The sequence below is a fragment of the Epinephelus fuscoguttatus genome, linkage group LG13 (assembly GCF_011397635.1).
Source record: "Epinephelus fuscoguttatus linkage group LG13, E.fuscoguttatus.final_Chr_v1".
Taxonomy (NCBI): Eukaryota; Metazoa; Chordata; class Actinopteri; order Perciformes; family Serranidae; genus Epinephelus; species Epinephelus fuscoguttatus.
Genome location: NC_064764.1, coordinates 8,932,176 through 8,943,738, shown reverse-complemented (window position 1 = coordinate 8,943,738; position 11,563 = coordinate 8,932,176).

The window sequence follows — 11,563 nt, the reverse complement described above, 5'->3', positions numbered from 1 at the left end:
GTCTGTGATTTGTTCAAAGATTGCTTCCTCTGCCCCTACACAGGCTAGCCTTTGAACATTATGGACGGGGGGACCAATATTTTCCAAATTGGCCCCCTCATCCACACCCACTCCAGCACTACCATCACCCACCCACTTGTGGCTCTAATACCAACATGGGTGATTTCAAATAAGATTTAGGCCATTAGCCTTTTGTAACAGAGCTCAAGTCTCTAACAACCATTTCTAAATCCAGTGCGACAGACATTGAGGCCATGCTCTGTTTTGCATACATATACTGAATATGATTACAAAGCACAAAAGGTCAAGTAAATTATTCCAAAACACAGAATATTTTTTCTCCAAGATTGCGACGGTTATATTTCTTCTCTTGTTTCTTTGCTTTAAAAGTAAAAAGGAAAATCAAACATTGCCTTTAAAAATTACTGTGAGGCAGTAAATCATAAGAACACATCATGAGTGAACAAACAGATCTACCCTTCACCAATCACCACTTCCAAATCCACTGATTATAATGTGTTAATGTATGTAATTCCAAGACTATTCAGATACACCACTTTGAAAAATGGCAAAGCCACTTTTCCCCTTGCTAAAAATGTAGCTTAATTTTGGATGGTTATTTTGTCCCTTTCATTTGATACCAGTATCTTTACTCTAGCTTTAAAACTACACTCACTACAGTGTTTGTTTTTGTTTGTTAGTTTTTTTGTTGTTTGGTTTTTTTTTGTTTTCTTTTTTGCCAGTCTGCCTTGCTCCTCACCTTATCTGCATTCAGCTTTCCTCATCATACCTAATGTGCTGGAAACTGGACTGCACCATTTCACAAAGAATGCAGGGGGTGGGGTATCAGATGACAAGTTGAATTGTGTTTTAATGATAATCAGTGAATTTATTTATCATGTAAATACATATAACTTGTGTTTTCATTGATATAAGCCAGTAAATAAATTATTCATCCATATATAATCCAATTTAGGGTCAACCACAGACCTTTGCACGGGCCCCCCTGGGCCTTGGGATGGGGTCATCTGTACCCTTTGACTCCACCTGACAGTCAGCCTGCCCCCAAGGGTTCAATAATAAGCAATTGTGGGTAATTTGTGTTGCTGTCTCTGAGACTGTAGGCTTTTCAGGTATAATCATATCTTTCCTCTATGCAAAATACATTTTTTGCCAGTTTGAGAGAACTGTATTCCTTGCTTGGTTGAAGATAAAAAATGTAATTAACATGAGAGACGTTAGTTACCAGACATGGGAAATGTTACTGTATGTATGGCCATCATAAGCTGACTCTGTAAATCAAACAGCCCAAAGCACTTTGTAGAAGATATGACAGCAGAGAATGAGCTTAACGGGTCAAACCAAGGACACACATGTTTGTTTTACTCGACTTTCTCATGGTCGTCTGTCCCTCATCTGCACGGTAATGCAAGTGCATCATCAATGCCTTTCAACCGAGGCGGCCGGGTGCTTCAGCTGTACAAATAAAGGGAAGCAGGCTCCACGCTGGGATAATGTGTTTGAGTTGCCATGTTTGTGGTCTGACACCTGTATAGAGTGAGATAAGGGTCACAAAAAGAAAGCTCAAGGTTTGATCATATGAACTGTGCTCGGTTCCTGGATGTGAACTCTTTTACACATCTGCTTTATCACTCTTTTTATAATGATAGACGGAAACGATATAGCACTGATGATGAAAGGCTGAATAAAATTGCACAGACATTAAACAGGCTTTTGAGAGCAAGCCAGTTCTGGTTTTATCTGTAAAACAACAAGCAGACAGGCAACATTTGGCTTTTAAAATAATGAAAATAAATCATTCCTCCTAGCTACGGAGACAGAGCTAAATTGCAAATTGGTGGCTGCACACAGATGATTGTGTGTACGTGCAGCCTTGGCTCAAAATGAGATAATATGAGACTGAGGCAAAGTTTCAAATGTCAGTTTAATTGAGCCAAATAATGTTGTTAGGGGTTGCACTGAGAGTTCAGAAAGATGAGGCTATCTATAGCAGTATGGCCATGTAGAAGATATGATAAGATTAAATCCTTTGGTAGCACCACTTTACCCTTTTGTTCAGTGAATTGACCTCTTGGTGCACTGTGAAAGGAAACAATGCATACATGTTTTTAACTGCTCTAGCTATAAGTCCAATCTGTAGAACAGGTGCAAGCTCTGTTTCTGTTTTTCTCCTCATTCAGATTTGACTCTGACAAATCATGGAGCATGTAGGTTCTTTTGTGAATCAGGCACTCATGAAAGTCTTCAGGCACTAAAAACTGCTGATCCCAGCTTGTGCACCTCATGATTATTTATGTTCTGTTCATTATTTTTTGGACTGACACAGGGTATTCTCATAAATATTTCAATGTGAGGACATTACACATTTGTAGGTTTTTCTTTTAAGTACAAAGGCAGCAAAACAAGCATGCATGGGTATATGATTCAGATATAGCAATAAATAAATCTAATCATTTTTTGAGTAAAAAAAAAATGAACCCTGCATTCCCTATAATGCAGAAGCACAGGGCAGACATGTCATAAAGTAGGGCCAACATTAAAATGACCAAAGCTAATCCCAAATTTACTAACTTTGCCAACTTTCACTATCTGACACTAAGGAAATCAATTAACTATATCCTGCAATGCTATGTTTTAAAGTCTGTGGCTTACTATTCGAAAGAGACAGAGTGCAACATGTCATACTCACAAAACCACACCCACCTGAGGGAAAAAAAAATTGGCACCACAATTTGCAATCAAGGGCTAAAACCTGGGGTCTTCAACATTTTTAATGCCAACAATTCCTTAGCCAAAGTAGAGATGGAGCAGGGACCCCATACTACAGATATTGTGTAAAACTGAGTTGCACTTATGAAAGTGCTCTTGTCTCTTTTGTGCTTGCCAGTAGCTGCTAAGTCAGCAGCAGCAGCTGTAGCATGGCTAGGTGTGTTAGCCTTCCCCTCTACACTTTTGCCAGTGGCTTCTGAGGTGGATGGTGTGTCTCTTCCTCATTAAGTTACAAAATGATCCATTGTGGTTCACAAGAAGTTACATTCACTTAACATAACTGTTAGCAGCCCTAACTATAAGCTTTATCAAAGAGGAAAGTCTTAAGTTTAGTCTTGGAGACGGTGTCTGCCTCCCGGACCGCAACAGGAAGATGATTCCACAGGAGAGGAGCCTGATAGCTGAATGCTCTGGCTCCTGATCTACTTTTGGTAACTTTAGGGACCACGAGTAACCCTGCGTTCTCAGAGTGCAGAGTTCTGGTGGGATAATAAGGCACTATGAGCTCTGTAAGATATGACGGAGCTTGACCATTTAGAGCTTTATAAGTTAACAGTAGGATGTTAAATTCAATTCTGGATTTTACAGGGAGCCAGTGCAGAGAAGCTAAAACAGGAGAAATATGATCTCGTTTCTTAGTTCCTGTTAGTACACGTGCTGCTGTATTCTGAATTAGCTGGAGAGTTTACTTACTAGAGCTACCTGATAATAGAGAATTGCAGTAATCCAGACCTTGAGGTAACAAAAGTGTGGACCAGTTTTTCTGCATCTTTTCGGGTCAGGATAGGCCTAATTTTCGCAATATTACGCAGATGAAAAAATGCAGTCCGTGAGGTTTGTTTTAAATGAGAATTAAAAGACAGATCTTGATCAAATATTACTCTGAGGTTTCTTATGGTAGTGCTAGAGGCCAGCTTTCCTATAGAGGGCATCTGTGTTATGAGTCCAGTCCAGTTTATTGTTGATGTGGACCTCAAGGTACTTGTACGAGTCCACCATCTCCACCTCCTTGTCCTGGATGATGACTGGGGCAGGTTGCCTCCGGTTCCTCCGGTAGTCCACCACCACCTCCTTAGTCTTGCTGATGTTGAGTTGAAAGTGTTTTCGGTTGCTCCACTCGACAAAGCCCTCAATCAGTCCTCTGTACTCCTCCTCGTCATCATTGCTGATGCATCCAACTATACAGGAGTCGTCGGAAAACTTTTGCGGGTGGCAGGAACTAGAATTGAACCGGAAATCAGAGGTGTACAGGGTGAAGAAGAATGGTGCCAGAACAGATCCTTGGGGCACCCCGGTGTTACTTGACACCACCTCAGATACGCAGCCATCCACCCTGATGTACTGCGGCCAGCCACGAGATAATCCAAAATCCAGGCAGTGATGTCCAGGTGAAGTTGCATATCCAGCAGCTTGTCTCTCAGGAGGCTAGGTTGAATGCTGTTGAAGGCACTGGAGAAGTCAAAGAATATGACTCTCACAGTTATTACATTATGACTTTATTCCAGTGTCCCTTTTCCTTACCTTGCTTATCTTTAAGAAAAAAATCCCACAGAATGTCCAGAACAGAAGTACTTTGATATTTACAACTATTTGATCGGATCACCAGTAAGATCGACATTTAACCTAACTAAGATCCAAATCAGGAATTGCATAGCTTAGTTAGCTTCAGATTCTTCAGTTGTCTGGCCAAATCAGCAAATTTAACTTACTTATAAGTTTCAGGATCCCACTTTTTTCAGTTATTCTTCTTGATGCCTTACATCTGAATCTATCTTGTCTTCTTAAGGCTTGGTTTTTGACAATCCACCTGACAAAGATACCAAACAATACTGTTTTGTTGCATGCTACTTAAACCAATAAGTACCTTCACCTCATTGTCAGTAAATAGTTTGTGCATACTGGCTGTTCTGACTCACTATGTAAAATTCTTGCGTTGATAAATGATGTGCATGTAAAATTGTAAGGCTGAAACACATAGCCACGTGTTCAGAGAACTGCATGTGGCCTTTAACACAGTGCTTTATATTTGATTTAAACTGACATTGCTTGAAAGTGACATGGCTGTCTGAAGTAGAAGCCAGGACATCATCTTAAAACAAGAGTGTGAGCACTGAAAACAAAGTCCATTTAAGCTACAGGGATGGAGACAATAACAGCTCTTGACATGATCCCTGTAGGAGCTGAATGTGGTGGAGCAATGTAAAAAAAAAAAGTGTTTACTTGTATTTGTAAAACTCCCCCTCCCAAACATTCAGTTCCCCAAAGACAAGAGGTGATGTGAGTTATTGGCCTGGCTGCACTGCTCATTTCACAATCTGACTCCCCTCTCCTGTCTGGTATCATCACTGAAACACTTGGTGTAGAAATGGTTGTTCTTATGTAACTCTTATGTGAGCCAATGGTCCATGGTCATAAAGCATGTCAGCCTCCCAATGATCTCATTCATTCCTACCAGCCTTTCCCTCAATGCAGCATTAATGCAGTCAAGCAGAAGCTGCCCTGTATTGAAAAAGAACAATTTGGGATGAAATTACAGCCCCTTTCATAGAGGAAATATATAGGTGAGCCAGTATCATACAATATCTATACAGAAAAGCCACTGATATGCTGACTGTACAGTCGGGCATTTTGCAACCCTGGAATTTTCCGCTAGCCTCTGTCTGTCTCACCTCTCCTCTGCCCATGACATTGCCATCCCCCCAGACTGAACTGTACCATTGTTATCTCTAGACAGCAGGGGTTTGCTTGAGGGGGGAAAGAAAAAAAAGATACAATTCGAGTATAAGCAAACTTCACATTGAGCATTTTTACTGCCCTTTGGCTCTTTTTGTTTCCCTGCCAAAGCCAATTTTCTTTGGAATAGCCACAACTGTCTCACAGGAGCCCCTGTGGATATGGGACATAATGCAGCAATGAATAGATACTTAGCTTTGTCAAAAGGCTTTCTGAATTTAACAATGGAGAAAATAGCTAAAATACCTAAGCTGAAGCCTTTGCAGATCCCAAATGCATGTTTCTGTCAAATGCTGCTAATCTGCAAATGACATTCATGACTGCCATTGGTAGATTGAAGCTTTGAATAAATGCCTTATTTGGGATGTTGTAAATCTTGACCAAACTTTGGATTACAGTATAAGCTGTCTTGTAAGGTTAAAATTTTGTTTAACTTGGCTTGGCTTGGGCAGTGGTGGCATGTGGCTGCGAGTCGCTGTAGCTGCTAGCAAGCCAGGTCAAAGTTTTCAAATATAAACACCAGTAAGCATTGAGGAAAGATGTAGAAGATTGGCACTAACTGAACTAGCATCCTGCTAACCATTGCACAGATGTTGGAAATACACTGGACAACCTACATGCTGCATCAGTTTCCAACGGGATATCAAAAACTGTAATATCCTTTGAGTTACCAAAACATGGCTAAATCCTGGATAATACCCTTCAGTCAGAACATTCTTTTTCTATATGCTGATCTGACAGAGCAGAGGACTCTGGCAAGGGAAGGACAGGCGGCATGTGCTTCACGGTGAATAAGGACTGGTGTGACAGCGGGAATGTGAGGTGATGTCCCATTCCTGCCGTGGTTCACTGCTGCACATCGATCAGAGCAGGAAGTATGGCTGAGTATGCCTTAAGCTGAAGGCTATTATGTTTATTGATTGGCTGTGATGTAACCCTGTCACAGGGTCTTAATACCAGTCAATGGCTCATATTTTCAAGTTAAAGTTCACAAGAGTGGAAATTTACACTCAAGATTTATGAAGATTTTCACTTGGCTAAGACTCACAAGCTAACGAGTCACTCCAAATCACATTTGGTTGGAGAATAATAAAATATAATTCAATATATTAAGCATGAAAGTTCATTCTTGACCTGGGAACAGTATATATGGTTCAAACTATCAGGGCACTTATATTGAAGATGCAGACCTTTCAGTTTTATCCCAAGGTGTTCATTTGTACAGTCAGTGACAAATCACATTTACCTCCAGTAAAAGCATTTGGTAAAAACATTCTTTATGTTTTCCCCATATATGACTATATGACTAAGCATGTATATAAAATTTACACTTAAGTCACATGGTGACACTCCCTTCACTGAATGGAGACTGTGAAAAGCACTTTAAAGTTTTTATCTTTGTTGGTTTTTGTCTATAAATCCTGACAATACGAGGAAAAACATTTAAGCTGCTCTCGGACACTAATGGATGTTCCATAAAAAGTAAACACATTGAAATGTGTTTATTGGTTGAGATAGAGCAGATAAATGCTTTGTGCCAAAATCATTTTAAAAAATGAAAAATGTGGAAAATACATCATTTTAATAGGGCAGTGTTTAAAGTGGTATAAACGAAAATGTTTTTCGTTTTAAATCTCACTTTTGTAGCCAACAATTATGTCTTTCTTGACCTGACTTTTTATGCTTGTCTTTGTCAATAGCCAAGATCTCATCACTATTTTATTAAGGCCTGGCATGTCCTCTCTCCTCTTGCCCTCCCCATCTCTCCTTTCTCCTGTTTCTCCTCCCTTCCTCTGTCATTTCTCCCATAATATTCTCTTCTCTTTATTATCTTTTCACTGCAGCTCATGTTGGTAAAAAGGGACCCTGGACATCCTTTCCCAACTCTCTCCAGATCTGCTCTCCCTCTTTCTCTGTCTTCTAAAGCTTGACCATCCCCCTCCTCCTCTTTTGCTTTCTCCTCTCTACCCCTGTTTGTTCCTGTACAGACAAGCCAAACGGAGCAAATCCTTCCAAAGAGGGTTTTGATGATGAAACAAATAAGACACCCACCAGAGAAATGCTATGCAGCTTCGGCGAGGTGTGCTGGGTAAGATTAGCAGCCAGATGGGCTCTTTTTACCTACTTCTCACTAAGACTGTAAAGTGCATCTAATATGGTAACTTTCCAAAAAAGAGGAATTTAATGTGGGACTTCTTGCTATGAAAACTGAAAGAAAATGGAGAGTGGGCACTGGATCGAAGCCTGGTGTCTTCAAAAGTCAACAGTTCATGAGGTGATCAACAAAGCCTTCTTGAAGAGGTCATTTCAGGTCAGGCAGTAGGGTAATGTTACTTGAATTTTACATTTTTGCTATATGCAAAAAAATAAATTGTTTTTTATTTTTGTAACTCTATGTATGGGTTCTATGATGGAATGCGGCAACACCATGAACAATTATTATCCCTTGGAGTAACGTTCATATTGGATGAGTTCGAAACTCCCGATTTATGTCCAGTGCCCACAGGGTCTGAAATTAGCACGAGTCACCAGGAACATGCAGGTAAATTGTAGGCAAGGGTGTGTAAAATTTTCAGGCCAGCCGTCACATTGGTGGGCAGAGAAGGGGCACAATAAAAAAAAAAGCAGTGTTGAAACTTGCTAAATAATAGCAACACTATTGGCCGTAGAACCTTGTCCGTATGTTTGACAGTGGAAGTTCACAGAATTCTTCACACACACACACACACACACACACACACACACACACACACACACACACACACACATATATAAATATATATATATATATATATATATATATATATATGTATGTATGTATGTATGTCACTGTATCAGCTTCACTACCTCATGTGTCAACTTAATCTGAAGGAATAGCTCAGGGCCTAGCAAGTTGTGACGGTCAATTGTGAGTGAATGTGACAGTGACGGTGGATGTGCTCAAAGCAGCTGTTGGTGATCAGAGCAAAGGAGAAATTATTAGCTGTTGAGTCGTAGCAAATGAACAGTTCTTAAAAAAAAAATTAAAAAATAGTTAATTTTTATAGATGCTTGTGATTTTTTGTTCATATTTATTTATTTTTTGTTAACAACATCATAAGTCAGGCTTACAGCTGAGCTGATCCTGAAAAAAATATACAATACATGTGTTGTAAGGACAGTTTAAAAGGTGCTAAAAAAAACACACACAAATGAATGCATGGTAATGCATTAAAACTAAAGACTTTGTGAAGTAATTTATGCAGCTGCCATGACATGAACCTATTGGTTCAGGAACTGCCATTTTGGAGCCCCGAGTTTTGCATTTTGGCCCCAGAAGTGACTGGAGATGACCATATCTGGACAAGAGGGTGGAGCTGTGGAGGAGTGATGGGTGGATTTTACTCATTGCAGTAGTGTCACCTTGCAAACACTGTTTATTGTATCAGGCTGTTTAGATGTTAATTTCTGCAGTAAATGTGGGCATTTTAACATGAGGGTCTGAGAGGATTGACTTGTGTCTGGAGTCAGCCTCAAGTGGCCACTGGAGGAACTGCAGTTTTTGGCACATTCACGTTATCTTAATTTTTCAGTCCCACGGGTAACCGCTTGATGAAATCCCATTAAAGAAAGTGAATATTGAATTTATGGGAGCCCTGACAAAACTAAACTTCCCGAGAACACTGATGTTCAAGATTACAGTTAAAAAAAACACATAATCTCAGTCAGTGTTGGGCTTGTTACTCTAAAAAAGTAATATAGTACTCATTACTACTTACTCTTTTCAAAAGTAATAATATTTCTTTACTTATTACCCCCTGCCAACAGTAATTTATTACACTACTCATTACATTACTTTTCCATTACACACCATAAAACTGGTACTTGCGTACCTCCCAAAAATTCACGTGTGCATCTGCATAAATGTCAGGATAATCGCTGGTTGGTGTAGCTAAGGCTAGATCACTTGCAAATTATTATCTTTTATTAACCTGGGGATTTTCTGTTGCCTGTGACAGGTATTTTCCCAAGAATTTGCCTGAAAGATGATGAGTCCCTCGTGGAGCAACAGCACAACCACCATATCCAGCCGCAAGTTTCATTGCTTCTCTGTAGCTTGCAGCTGACCACAAATAAAATCCAGCTTTGGTTGTTTAAGCAGCTACAGTCAATGTCTACAGGCAAGGAGGGCTCACCATTGGTTCAGTGTATTTCCTGGAACCTCATGTTGTTGTGCTGCTGGTCGTACTAAATGTTTCAGACCGGGGATTTGAGGACGTGTATTTTTTAACAGCGAAAAGAGTTTTCGTACGACCACCGGCAGAAACAGTGTTCTTATCATCTTTCCTCACGACAAAATGAAAGTAATGGAAATATTTCCAGCTGCTAAGGTAAATGTTTCCATCTTCCAAATAGACTTACTGTTTTGTGATGTGCCTGCACAGTGGGTCAATTATGAAAATGAGATTGCTGATATGATGTTGTACTTCTACGCAGTAGTGGGCTGATAACAAAAGTAATGTAGCATGTTGTTTGGTTATGGGGTAACTGTAATATTATTACTGAAATTTTATTAGTAATTAGTAATATTATTACTGTCCTGCCCAACACTGATAACAGTATTACTAATCAGCAACTGACACATAGTGACAGATTGTCCTCATGATCTGTTATAAATGACATTTCAATTTCTCAGAATTTTATATAAATCCTTCATTGCAAGGTCACTGTTTTGTTCCACATGTAAAAAAAACTATTTGGTTATTGTGGAATATGACGCACGTATCTCCTCTCTTGCAAATAATTTGTAACCCTCCTCAAATTGTGTGCAGGACCTTTTCATTCCTAATACTGTGCAGGCTGCTCAGAGCCTGCACTGTGTAATATGTTCCCTCCCCAACCCAAAGGCCTCACAGGAAGAAGCATGACAAAGGTTCAACCAACATATGCGAGCAGGTCATCAGTTGTCCTGGTAACTTTGCTCTGAGGCAGAGCCCACTCGCTGTGCTTTTGGCTGTCAAGGTTTCAGGTGCTGACATTTACTTTCATTCTGTTTATTCACTCTCCTTTTTTAGAAAATGGTTGAAAATGCTTATGTGTCTAAAATCTGACATACTCAGCACTCGTAATACTAATTGTTATGATGTTGCGCAACTGGGTTATCCTTGTCCTACAACAATATGACATGACACCCTACTACACTTAAAATGACCTAAGGAAAATCTGCTGTTTTCCTCTCAAATAAAAGGAAAAAGAAAAATCTGTCCTCTTTGTGACACTGTTGTCATGTTCTGCTCATAAGGATATCTGTGATTTATGGTATGTCTAGTTTTTTTCCCGTGTGATGTATACATTTTTTTTCTTCTGTGAGAATTTTCTGGGGTAACATCTGGATTTCATTTCACGGAGCTTGGTTTTGAAGACAGGACCCGCTGCCCCTTTCTGTAGAGATGGAGAAAAAGGGCAAATTCCCTGGTGAAAGATCATAAATGATGGGAACCATTCTTTGGGATTAAGCCATACTGTATTTGTGACATTCACAAAAAAATTATTTATTATTTATTTTGGCACCACTGGAAATATGTATATTAGCTAATTTAAGGTAGTGAATTCCCACCTATAACACATTCTACCCTGTTTCTTAAATCCATACAAAAACCAAAGTGTAAAAACTACATACTGTTGATTTGCGGAAGGTTATATGCCAAATTATAGCTGCTCCTGGCCAAGAAATAGTCCCTGTTAAAAACTGAGCTCTACTGTTCCAGGCCACTCTCACCAAAAGGTGGCCATATAGGTCAACTGTGCAATCAGCTTATTACAACCTGTACTTACATTTACTGAAATGTGGTTCCCTCTAGTGATAGGAGCAGAGGAGAAAGTGAGGTGACGTAGTATAAAAAGCAATATAGCCCATGTAATGTTGTACATGAATGGAAGAAGTTCCTGGAGGGTAGGTAGGAGGAATGATGGATGGGTCAAGCAAGCACAGGACTTTCACCCAGGAGACCGGTGTTCATGTCCCAAAGTCAAGGTTGACTTATTTTAATAACAACCTGGC